This window comes from Hyaena hyaena, unplaced genomic scaffold, assembly GCF_003009895.1.
Source record: "Hyaena hyaena isolate Hyena2069 unplaced genomic scaffold, ASM300989v1 scaffold_17, whole genome shotgun sequence".
NCBI lineage: Eukaryota > Metazoa > Chordata > Mammalia > Carnivora > Hyaenidae > Hyaena > Hyaena hyaena.
The window spans coordinates 3,680,481-3,690,869 of NW_024080648.1; positions in this window are offsets into that span (position 1 = coordinate 3,680,481).

The following is a 10,389-nucleotide window of genomic DNA, read 5'->3' on the forward strand; positions in this document are numbered from 1 at the left end:
AAAAATGCTTTTTGTATGCCAAAAAGCAGTTTGTAATGTAGAAGTCTTGGGGTATAAAATGAGGTCTGGGGAGATACCTCGTGTGATAGGAAAAGCTAATTCTGTAATACCTTGGGGCCCGCCTCCTTATCTGTAAATGAAGCAAATGGACCTTAATCTAGATCACGGTTCTCACCCATTTTCCCTAGTCTTCGTATTTTTTGTGTGGACACCTCACTATGACAAACTGCCTCTTGTTATACACAGTGATTCTCTGGATGGTGGGTGGTACGCGTGTGGCTTCCCCCAACGCCCCCCCGCTCTCCACCCCACCCCAGTCTTGGTCCCGATCTGATTATCACCGATCTGGGTGTGCTTTGGAAAGCTTCTGGATCTTCAGAATATGCCTATACATTTACACCACAGTCATCCGTCGGTCGTATCAGGGGTTCAATCTGTGCCGCTGAGAGCCACAAAGGCTGACTTTTTAGGAAGAACATTTAAGAAGGGTCTTGACAGAGCTATTAGTCAAAGGATCTCATCTTTCCTCCTGCAATTTTAGAGCCTACCTTTATCCTAAAGGAGATGACATTTGTTTACCGAGGCCCCATGCTAGTCCCAAAACTAAACGCTCTCTACTTGGATTCACCCTTCCATGTCCTGACCTCGACACTCCACGGTCACCAGCCAACTTGGCTGGCTATACCTTTCTTTCAGGCATTAGTTCCTAAATGCATTAACCCTCAGATATGCCACTTAAGATGTGTCAGTAAAAGTAGCCATCAAAAGGAATTGTAGGCAATGCAGAAGGCATCTGTTAGCTACTTGGATGAGAGCAGGGGTGGGGGAAGATTTCTGTACGCCCAAATCATCCCTCCAGTGCCTCTCCATATAAACAGACTTTCCTCACCTTTACTAAATTATGATCCAAATTTGCTTCTGTTGAAAATGTGGGAATGAATCATTTTATCTTCTCCAAGAAGCTGCTGGGCAAAGACAAAAGAGGGTAGTATCTATTGTTTAAAATGTTGAATTCAAATGAGCCCTTTAACTATATTAGCCATATATCTCTAGAGTAGTTAGCATTAAGAAACGTAGTTCCTCTCCTTTTCTCCTGAATAAATGGGAAACCATCTTCTAGGGCAAAGGCTTCTACCTCAAACCTGAAATTTTGTGGTTAGCCGTGTGTGTTCTTCCCTGGGGAAATGGGTCGGCACCTCAAATTATGTCTTAGGGGCCAAGTCAGTTTTGAGATACATAAAAATTCTGCAAAAATTCGTTCTTTCACACATTCACTCAGCAAATATTAGTTAAGCTTCTTGTGCATATAAAGTACAAGGGATAGAGATAAAACAATCTGTCCATTCAGGAACCCAAAATTTAATATGAGAAACAATACAAAGAAAGAAATTTAAAATATGTAGAAACTTTACTTTGGGGATAGATCTATACTGAGAGTTTCTGAATCCCCAAACTTATGCTGTATTTATTTAATCCTAATAATCTTATGTTATATATAATTAACCCCACAACAAATTACTAAACATCATAGCCCCTTAGGTCACTTAAAATTTTTCAAAACCGGGGCACCTGGGTGGCTCAGTTGGTTAAGCGTCTGACTTCGGCTCAGGTCATGATCTCACCGTTCATGGGTTCAAGACCCTCGTTGGGCTCTGTGCTGACAGCTCAGAGCCTGGAGCCTGCTTCAGATTCTGTGTCTCCCTCACTCTCTGCCCCTCCCCTGCCAGCACTCTGTCTGTCTGTCTGTCTGTCTGTCTCTCAAAAATAAACAAACATAAAAATTAAAAAAAAAATTCCTTTCCAAACCACAAATGCCATGGTCTCCCATCCAGTGTACTGCATATTATGATCCAGGTGCTATAGGAGCACACAGGACACGTACCTCATCCAGCTTGGAGCAGGGAGAGGCAATGAAGGCTCCCTTGAAAGGCTGGCATCAGACCTGGAGTTCAGAAGACAGAGAGTAAGTCAGATAAAGGGGCAGTGGGTGATTCTAGGCATAGAAAACAGCATAGGCAAAAAAAGAAACAAGACCTATTATATTCTCTGTAATGAACTTCAAGTAAATTAATAATAGTAAGACACACACACGCACTCATAATTTACCATCATCCAGGCTATTTTAAGCATATAACATATGTTAACTCTTAGAATTTACCCAATATCTATATGAAACAAGAACTAGTATGTCCCCCATTTTACAGTAAGAAAACCAAGGCACAGAGAATATTAGTGACTTTCCAAAGTTACAGAGCTAGTAAGTGGCAGAGCCAGGATCTGAACCTAGAAAGTTAGATTCCAGAGTTCACACTCTTAGCTCTCCATCTTGGGGAAAGGAGAACAGACAGGCAGGGCTGGAGGCGTAGGTAGCAGTCAGATCACGTAGGTCTTAGTTTAGCATTCTAGGGAGTTTGGATTTTATCCTGAACATAATGCGGAACCATTTAAGTATTTCAACAAGCAAAATAACAAAATTTGGGGTTTAAAAAATCTGCTTTGGAAACCTAATGATCATAAAGGTACTCACTGGACTTGAGAAAAGAGTGGAAGACATCAGTGAGACCTTTAGCACAGAGATAAGGAATAACATAGCAGAGATAAAGATTTAATAAATGAAACAAGAAACAGATTTGATGCAATTAATGACAGGCTGGAAGAAGAAGAGGAACAAATTGATGACCTAGAAGACAGAGTAATGAAAAGTAATCAAGGTAAACAAAAGAGAGAAAAAAGAATTACACAAAATGAGAATAGACTTAGGGAACTCAGTGACTCCATCCAGTGTAATAAGGAGACAATCCAACAAGAAGATATAACAATTATAAATATTCATCCAACATGGGACCATCCAAATACATAAAGCAGCTCATACCACACAGGGAAGTAGTCAATGGTAATATAATAATAGTAGGGGACTTTAACACCCCCATTTATATCAATGGCTAGATCATCAAAACAGAAAATCAATAAGGAAACAGTGACTTTGAATGATACATTGGACCAGATGAATCTAATAGATCTATTCAAAGTGCAGAATGGGAAAAATCTGCATCCAAGTATCTATCCAAAAAGGTTATCATTCAGAACCGGAGGAGAGATAAAGAGTTTCCCAGACAAACAAGAACTAAAGGAGTTCATGACCACGAAAGCAACTTTACCAGAAATATTAAAGGAGACTCTCTGTGGAAAGGAAAGATCAAGACTGACAGCGGTCTAAAACACAATACACAGTCATTTCAAGGGCACATGAAACATTTTCCAGAAGAGATTACATGGCGGACCACAAACAGTCTCAACAAATTCAAGAAGACTGAAGTTATACCATGTATCTTTTCCAGCCACAACACTATGAAACTAGAAATCAACCACAAGAGAAGGTCTGGAAAGTACCCAAATACATGGAGGTTAAATAACATGCTTCTAAACAATGAATTTGAATATACTGATTACCAACAAGGAGATTGAATCAGTCATCAAAAAACTTCAAATGAACAGAGTCCAGGACCAGACAGCTTCACAGGCCAACTCTACGAAGTAGTTAAAGAAGAATTAATACCAATTCTTCTCAAACTGTTCCAAAAAAGAGAAGAGGAAGGAAAATTTCCAAATTCATTCTATGAGACCAGCATTACCCTCATACCAAAACCAGATAAAGACCCCAGGAAGAAAGAGATCTACAGTCCAATATCTTTGATGAACATAGACGCAAAAGTCCCCAACAAAATACTAGCAAACCAAATCCAACAATACATTTAAAGAAGTTGTTCATGGTAATCAAGTGGGATTTATTCCTGGTATGCAAGGATGGTTCAATATTTGCAAATCAATCAACATGATACACCACATCAATAAGAGGAAGGACAAAAAGCCATATGATCATTTCAATAGATGCAGAAAAATCATGTGAAAAAGTACAACATCCATTCATGATAAAAGTCCTCAACAGAGTAGTTCTAGAGGGAACATATCTCAACATAAATAACCTCACCTACACCTAAAGCATCTGGAAAAAGAACAACAAACAACCCAAAACCAGCAGAAGGAAGGAAGTGATAAAGATTAGGGCATAAATAAACAATATAGAAAGTAAAATAAAACACCAGCAGAACAGATAAATGAAACCAGGAGCTGGTTTGTTGAAGAGATAAACAAAATTCATAAACCTCTAGCCAGACTCATCAAAAAACAGGAAAGACTCAGAAAAGGAAAATTACAAATGAAATAGAAATAACAACCAACACTACAAAAATACAATAGTAAGAGGACGTAATAAAGGCCTCATATGAAAATCATCATCCTCAATGGGGAAAACCTGATAGTTTTCCCTCTAACGTCAGGAACAAGACAAGGATGTCCATTCTCACCACTGTTACTCAACATAGCACAGGAAGTCCTAGCCACAGCAATCAGACAAGAGAAATAAAAGGCATCCAAATTGGTAAAGAAGTCAAACTTCCAATATTTGCAGATGACATGATACTCTATGTAGAAAACCCTAAAGGCTCCACCAAAAAAACTACTAAAACTGATAAATGAATTCAGTAAAGTCTCAGGATACAAAATCAATGTGCAGAAATATGTAGAATTTCTATTAACTAATAATGAAGCAGCAGAAAGAGAAATTAAGAAAACAATTCCATTTACAATTGCACCAAAAGGAATAAAATACCTAGGAACAAACCTAACCAAAGAGGTGAAAGGTGTGTACCCTGCTCTGAAAACTACAAAACTCTGATGAAAGAAATTGAAGATGACACAAAGAAATGGAAAGAAATTCCATGCTCACAGATTGGAAGAACAAATATTGTTAAAATGTCTATCTACAGATGTAATGCCATATCTATAAAAAAACAGCATTTTTCACAGAGCTAGAACAAACAATCCTAAAATTTGTGTCGAACCACAAAGGACCCTGAATAGCCAAAGTAATTTGGAAAAGAAAGCAAAGCTGGAGGTATCACAACTCCAGACTTCACATTATATTACAAAGGTGTAGCAATCAAAACTGTATAGCACTGGCACAAAGTAGACAAATAATAGAATATCCAGAAATAAACCCACAGTTATATGGCCAATTAACCTTCAACAAAGGTGGAAAGAATATCCAATGGAGAAAGATAGTCTCTTCAAACAAATGGTGGTGGGGAAACCGGACAGCTACATGCAAAATAATGTAACCCAGAGCACTTTCTTACACAATACACAGAAATAAACTTAAAATGGATTAAGGACCTAAATGTGAGACCTGAAATCATAAAAATTCGAGAAGAGAGCACAGGCAGTAATTTCTCTCACATCAGCCATCGCAACATTTTTCTAGATATATCCCCTGAGGCAAGGGAAAGAAAAGTAAAAATAAACTATTGGGACTTCATCAAAATCAAACAGCTTCTGCTCAGCAAAGGAAATGATCAATAAAACTAAAAAGCAACCTACTGATGGGAGAAGATATTTGCAAATGACATATCAGATAAAGGGTTAATATCCAAAATATATAAAGAACTTATGCATTACTACACCCTAACCCTACTAACCCTAACCCCTCCTCCAAAAACAAATAATCCAATTTAAAAATGGGCTGAAGACATGAACAGACACTTCTCCAAAGAAGACACACACGTCACCAACAGATACATGAAAAGATGCTCAACATCCACTCATCATCAGGAAAATGCAATTCAAAACTATAATGAAATATCACTTTGTACCTATCAGAATGGCTAAAATTAACAACACAAGAAACAACAGGTGCTGACGAGGCTGTGGAGAAAAAGGAACGTTTTTGCTTTGTTGGTTGGAATGCAAACTGGTGCAGCCACTGGGGAAAACAGTGGAGAAGTTTCTCAAAAGGTTGAAAATAGGGGCCCCTGGGTGGCTCAGTTGGGTAGCCGTCTGATTTTGGCTCAGGTCATTATCTCACAGTTTGTGGGATCAGCTGTGTGTCGGTCTCTGCACTGACAGCAGGGAGCCTTCTTGGGATTCACTCTTTCCCCTCTGTCTGTCCCTTCCCAGCTTGTGTGCACTCTCTCTCTCTCAAAATAAATAAACATTTTTTTAAAAAGTTAAAAATATAACTACCCTATGATCCAGTAATCACATTACTGGGTATTTACCCAAAATGTACAAAAGCACTAATTCAAAGGGATACATGCACCTCAATGCTTACAGCAGCATTATTTACAATAGTTAAGATATGGAAGTAGCCCAAGTGTTCAGTGATTGATGCATGGAAAAAGAAATGGTATATGTACACAATGGAATATTATTTAGCCATAAGAAGAATGAATTCTTGCCACTTGCTACAACATGGATGGAACTAGAGCAAAATAAGTCAGAGAAAGAGAGACACCATATGATTTCACTCATACATAGAACTTAAGAAAAAAACAAAGGAGGGGCGCCTGGGTGGCTTAGTCGGTTAAGCGTCCGACTTTCGCTTAGGTCATGATCTCACAGTTCGTGGGTTGGAGCCCCGCATCGGGCTCTGTGCTGACTGCCAGCTCGGAGCCTGGAGCCTGTTTCAGTCTGTGACTCCCTCTCTCTCTGACCCTCCCCTGCTTACGCTGTCTCTCTCTCTCTCCTAGAAATAAATAAAACATAAAAAAGAAAGAAACAAAGGAGCAAAGGAAAAAGAGAGACAAACTGAGATATCAACTCTTGACTATAAAGAACAAACTGTTGGTTTCCAGAGGGGTGGTGGGCTGGACGGGATGGGTTAAATAAGTGATGGGGATTAAGGAGTGTACTTGTGATGAGCTCTGGGTGATGTACAGAATTCCTAAATCACTATATTGTATGCATGAAACTAATATAACACTGTATTTTAACTATACTGGAATTAATTTTTTAAAAATCTCCTTTGGAAGTAGTGTAGGTTCGTGTTGCCTGGCCAGGTTCACCATGAAGACAGAGAAAGAACCTGGTTAAATATTTGAAGTATTATATTATGCATGTAAGGCCAAATACAAGAGAGATTAAGGAGAAAGGATCAAACTAATAGGACTGGGGGACTGAGGAAGAGTTAAAGAGCACACTGAAGGGAAAACAATATAATAACAATGCTGACATGGAAGATGTACCTTCACCCCCCTAAAACAAAGTAAGAGGCAATGAAGGGCAAACAAAAGGAAACTTTGGTTTCTAGGTCTGAACCCTCCCTCTGACTATTCCCTCTGATAGTGGACCTTAGCATCATCTAAAGGGCAATGACCGTATATAAACTGATAAACAGTTCCTTTGGAATACATGTGAATATATCAAAGAAGGTTACTTAAGATTTAGGTGTCTGCAGGGGCTCAGTTGGTTGAGCGTCAGGCTCTTGGGCTCAGCTCAGGTCATGATCTCATGGTTCTGTGAGCTTGAGCCCTGGGTCGGGCTCTGCCCTGATGGTACAGAGCCTGTTTGGGATTTACTCTCTGCATCCCCATCTCTCTCTCAAAAATAAATAAATAAACTTAAAATATTTGTGTGTCTGCAGGAAATAGGATAAGAAGGACTAGACTTTGGGAACTGACTTTGAAATGCCATGATCGGTAATACGTTGTATTCATGTATTGGCATGGACTGTTTGTACATATCCCTTATTCTCTTATTGCAGCATTTTCCAGGAAGGGACAATGTAGCTTATGATGGCTGCATCTTTGCCTGGTATTGCCATTTACACAGTTCTCAGTAAATATCTATTGTATAAATATGTGAGAAAAGGAATAGGAGAATAAAAAAGATGGCCCTTTAGATGGTGCTAAGGTCCACCATCAGAGGGAATAATCATACCTAGATATATTCTTTCCGTGGTGTTTGGAAGAGAGCAGAGTAAGATGGATATGAAGCTCCAGAGCACAGGCTGGACTAACGATCATTTACAAATCATTATCCTAGGTCTTGGCAATTCGCACCACAGAAGTGGATTAAATCAAAAGAGATTATGCAGAGTTAAGAAATGGAATGAGGTTAGAACACCAAGGATCCCCAATATTTAACTCCCATACATGCTAGTATTAGAGGAAAGGCTAGCCATGTGCTGCTATTAGAGCTCCACCATAATGAAATTTAATTCAAGAAATACTGACGGAGCCCCTGCTAGGCAACAGTTGCTTTGGCAGCAATGAGAAGAGCAGAAGATGCATGGTCTCTCCTCTCACGGAGCTGTAGGTGAATACGAGAGTGACACAGGACAGCCGAATGACAACAGTAGGAGACAAGCACATGCTCTACTGATAGAAAAATATAGGTAGCAAGCAGTGCTATAATTTGGAGTGATACTCTGAGTATTAGCCCCTCTATGGAATGAGGCAAGTGAAACAGGATGCTGTTCTAATGAATACTCCCTACCCTACACAGAACCCCTTAATGATACACCAGAGAGATTACAGTAGAAATGGTCGAAGGAACAACAGGCATTTCTAATTAAAATCTCATGAGCAGAACAAAGTTGGGGCTTCCAAACAGCACAATGTGCAGCATTAGGAGACTATGACCCTCTCTGTAAGCCCAACAGGGTCCAAAGGTTACCCTGGAGTAAATGGATGTTGAAAGAATGTGGACAACATGAGAGAAGTAGATCTCAGGAGAAAGACAGCACATATGCCCAAAGAATACTTTGTTTTCCTTGAAAATTTTCAAAGATCACATGTCTAAATTGACTTCATTTAGGAGCAGAATACTGTCTCCAACATCTCAATGAAGGAAGCAAAGGTGATATCATCTGGGTGAGGAGCGGGAGTAGGTGAGGGGGAGGGGTGGTCACAGGAGGAGAATGCAAAGTAAGAAATAAGAACTCAGCACAATATTGATGATGAGATCCACTGTCGAAGACTGCTCCGCTACAATGAATGACTGGGCCAGATTCATTGAACTCTATCATAGTTTATTTTGATTCTGTAGATTAGAGGCTGCCAGGAAATCAAATATGAGCTTGAAGAAAAATGAGCATACAGCACCCTGCTTCCCCCAGGCATTTGCTGCTGGTGGAGATTTGACAAAACCAGCTCTAGTCTGTGTTAAGATAAAGGTAATACAGGGTCTCCGGAATGGCATCTTGCAGGCAGATCGTTCCAGAGTTAGAGAAGGCAACCCCAGTGGAGAAGTGGAACGTGACCCGTCTTGTTTCCTCTAAGGAAAGAAGGTTTCAGCATGTCAGGGGATGAGAAATCCCACACTCCTCTTGCTGTCAAATGATTGATTGTGCAAGAAGGAGTTTTACATGAGGACCACGGTGTCAATTTAAAACCAGACATCATCTGATGATTTTCTAAGAATAGAATTAAGGGGATAAATGTGAGGAGGATGATATAGTCATAAAATATGTTTATAATGTAATTGATTCAAAAGAGGTATGCACGAGGTTGTTATGAAAAGAAATCTGGTCATTTGAGGCTCAGGAAGAGAGTTACATGCATAGGAAGTATAGTAAGATCTGGACTGTCCAACATCTTATCCTATAGATCGCACCTGCTCCTCTCCTCTTAGGTGTCTCCCACCTCCATCTCCATTGCCTCAGCTTGGAGTTCCCACTCTTGTGGATTTCACAGACACCCCGCAAAAATCTCAGAAGGGCATCTGGTGAACCAGAGGGACCAGTTGGCTCTTTACTGGAAGGCTAGGACACACACACACGCACACGCAAACGCACAAGCGCACACACACACATATTTTTAAAGGCTATTACTTGCTGTCACCATAATTGTGTAGAAGAACGGATAATTTATCCCCACAAAAGTTGGGAGGCCGTCATCTGGAACGAAAAAAGTCCTTTAAAATTCAATAAACTTTAGTTTTGTGAAAAACCAACTGAACCTCCTTTAATTTTTTCGTTCTTCTACAGATTGATCACAAACCAACACTGCAATAAAGAACTGAGTTTTGGGGACCAGATTAATACAAGAGTCCCCAAACCCACTGGACCCCCAGCCTTCACAGCTCTGTGCTCTGAAATTCATCCTCAACAGCACAGTGAATGTCATGTCTCACTCCTCCTCTTCAGACTGGAAGAGAAAGTCCAAATAACTCAGCATGTCCCAAAGCAAAGCATTCCATGATCTGACCCCAGCCCACTCCCCAGCTTTCCCTCCCCATGATGTTCTACTGAAAGTAGCCAGTCAGCAAACTGTTACCATGAGATAAAGACTTTATACCAGAACGTAGATCAATGATTGTTTCTTTCATTGAGAAACCTGCTATGATGAAAGTTAAGGGAATCGGTTCAGTGACATAGCTTATTTATAGTCAATGACAAACTCCTTATCCAGTGCCACTGCTCTACCTTTAGAACTTGAGATTCTCTGAACACTTTAGACCTTTGAAGTCTTCATGATTTTTTGCACATCTGTTCCCTCTGCCTGGAACTAAACCTTGCTCCCATAGACTACCTGAAAGACATGATTGTTTCTG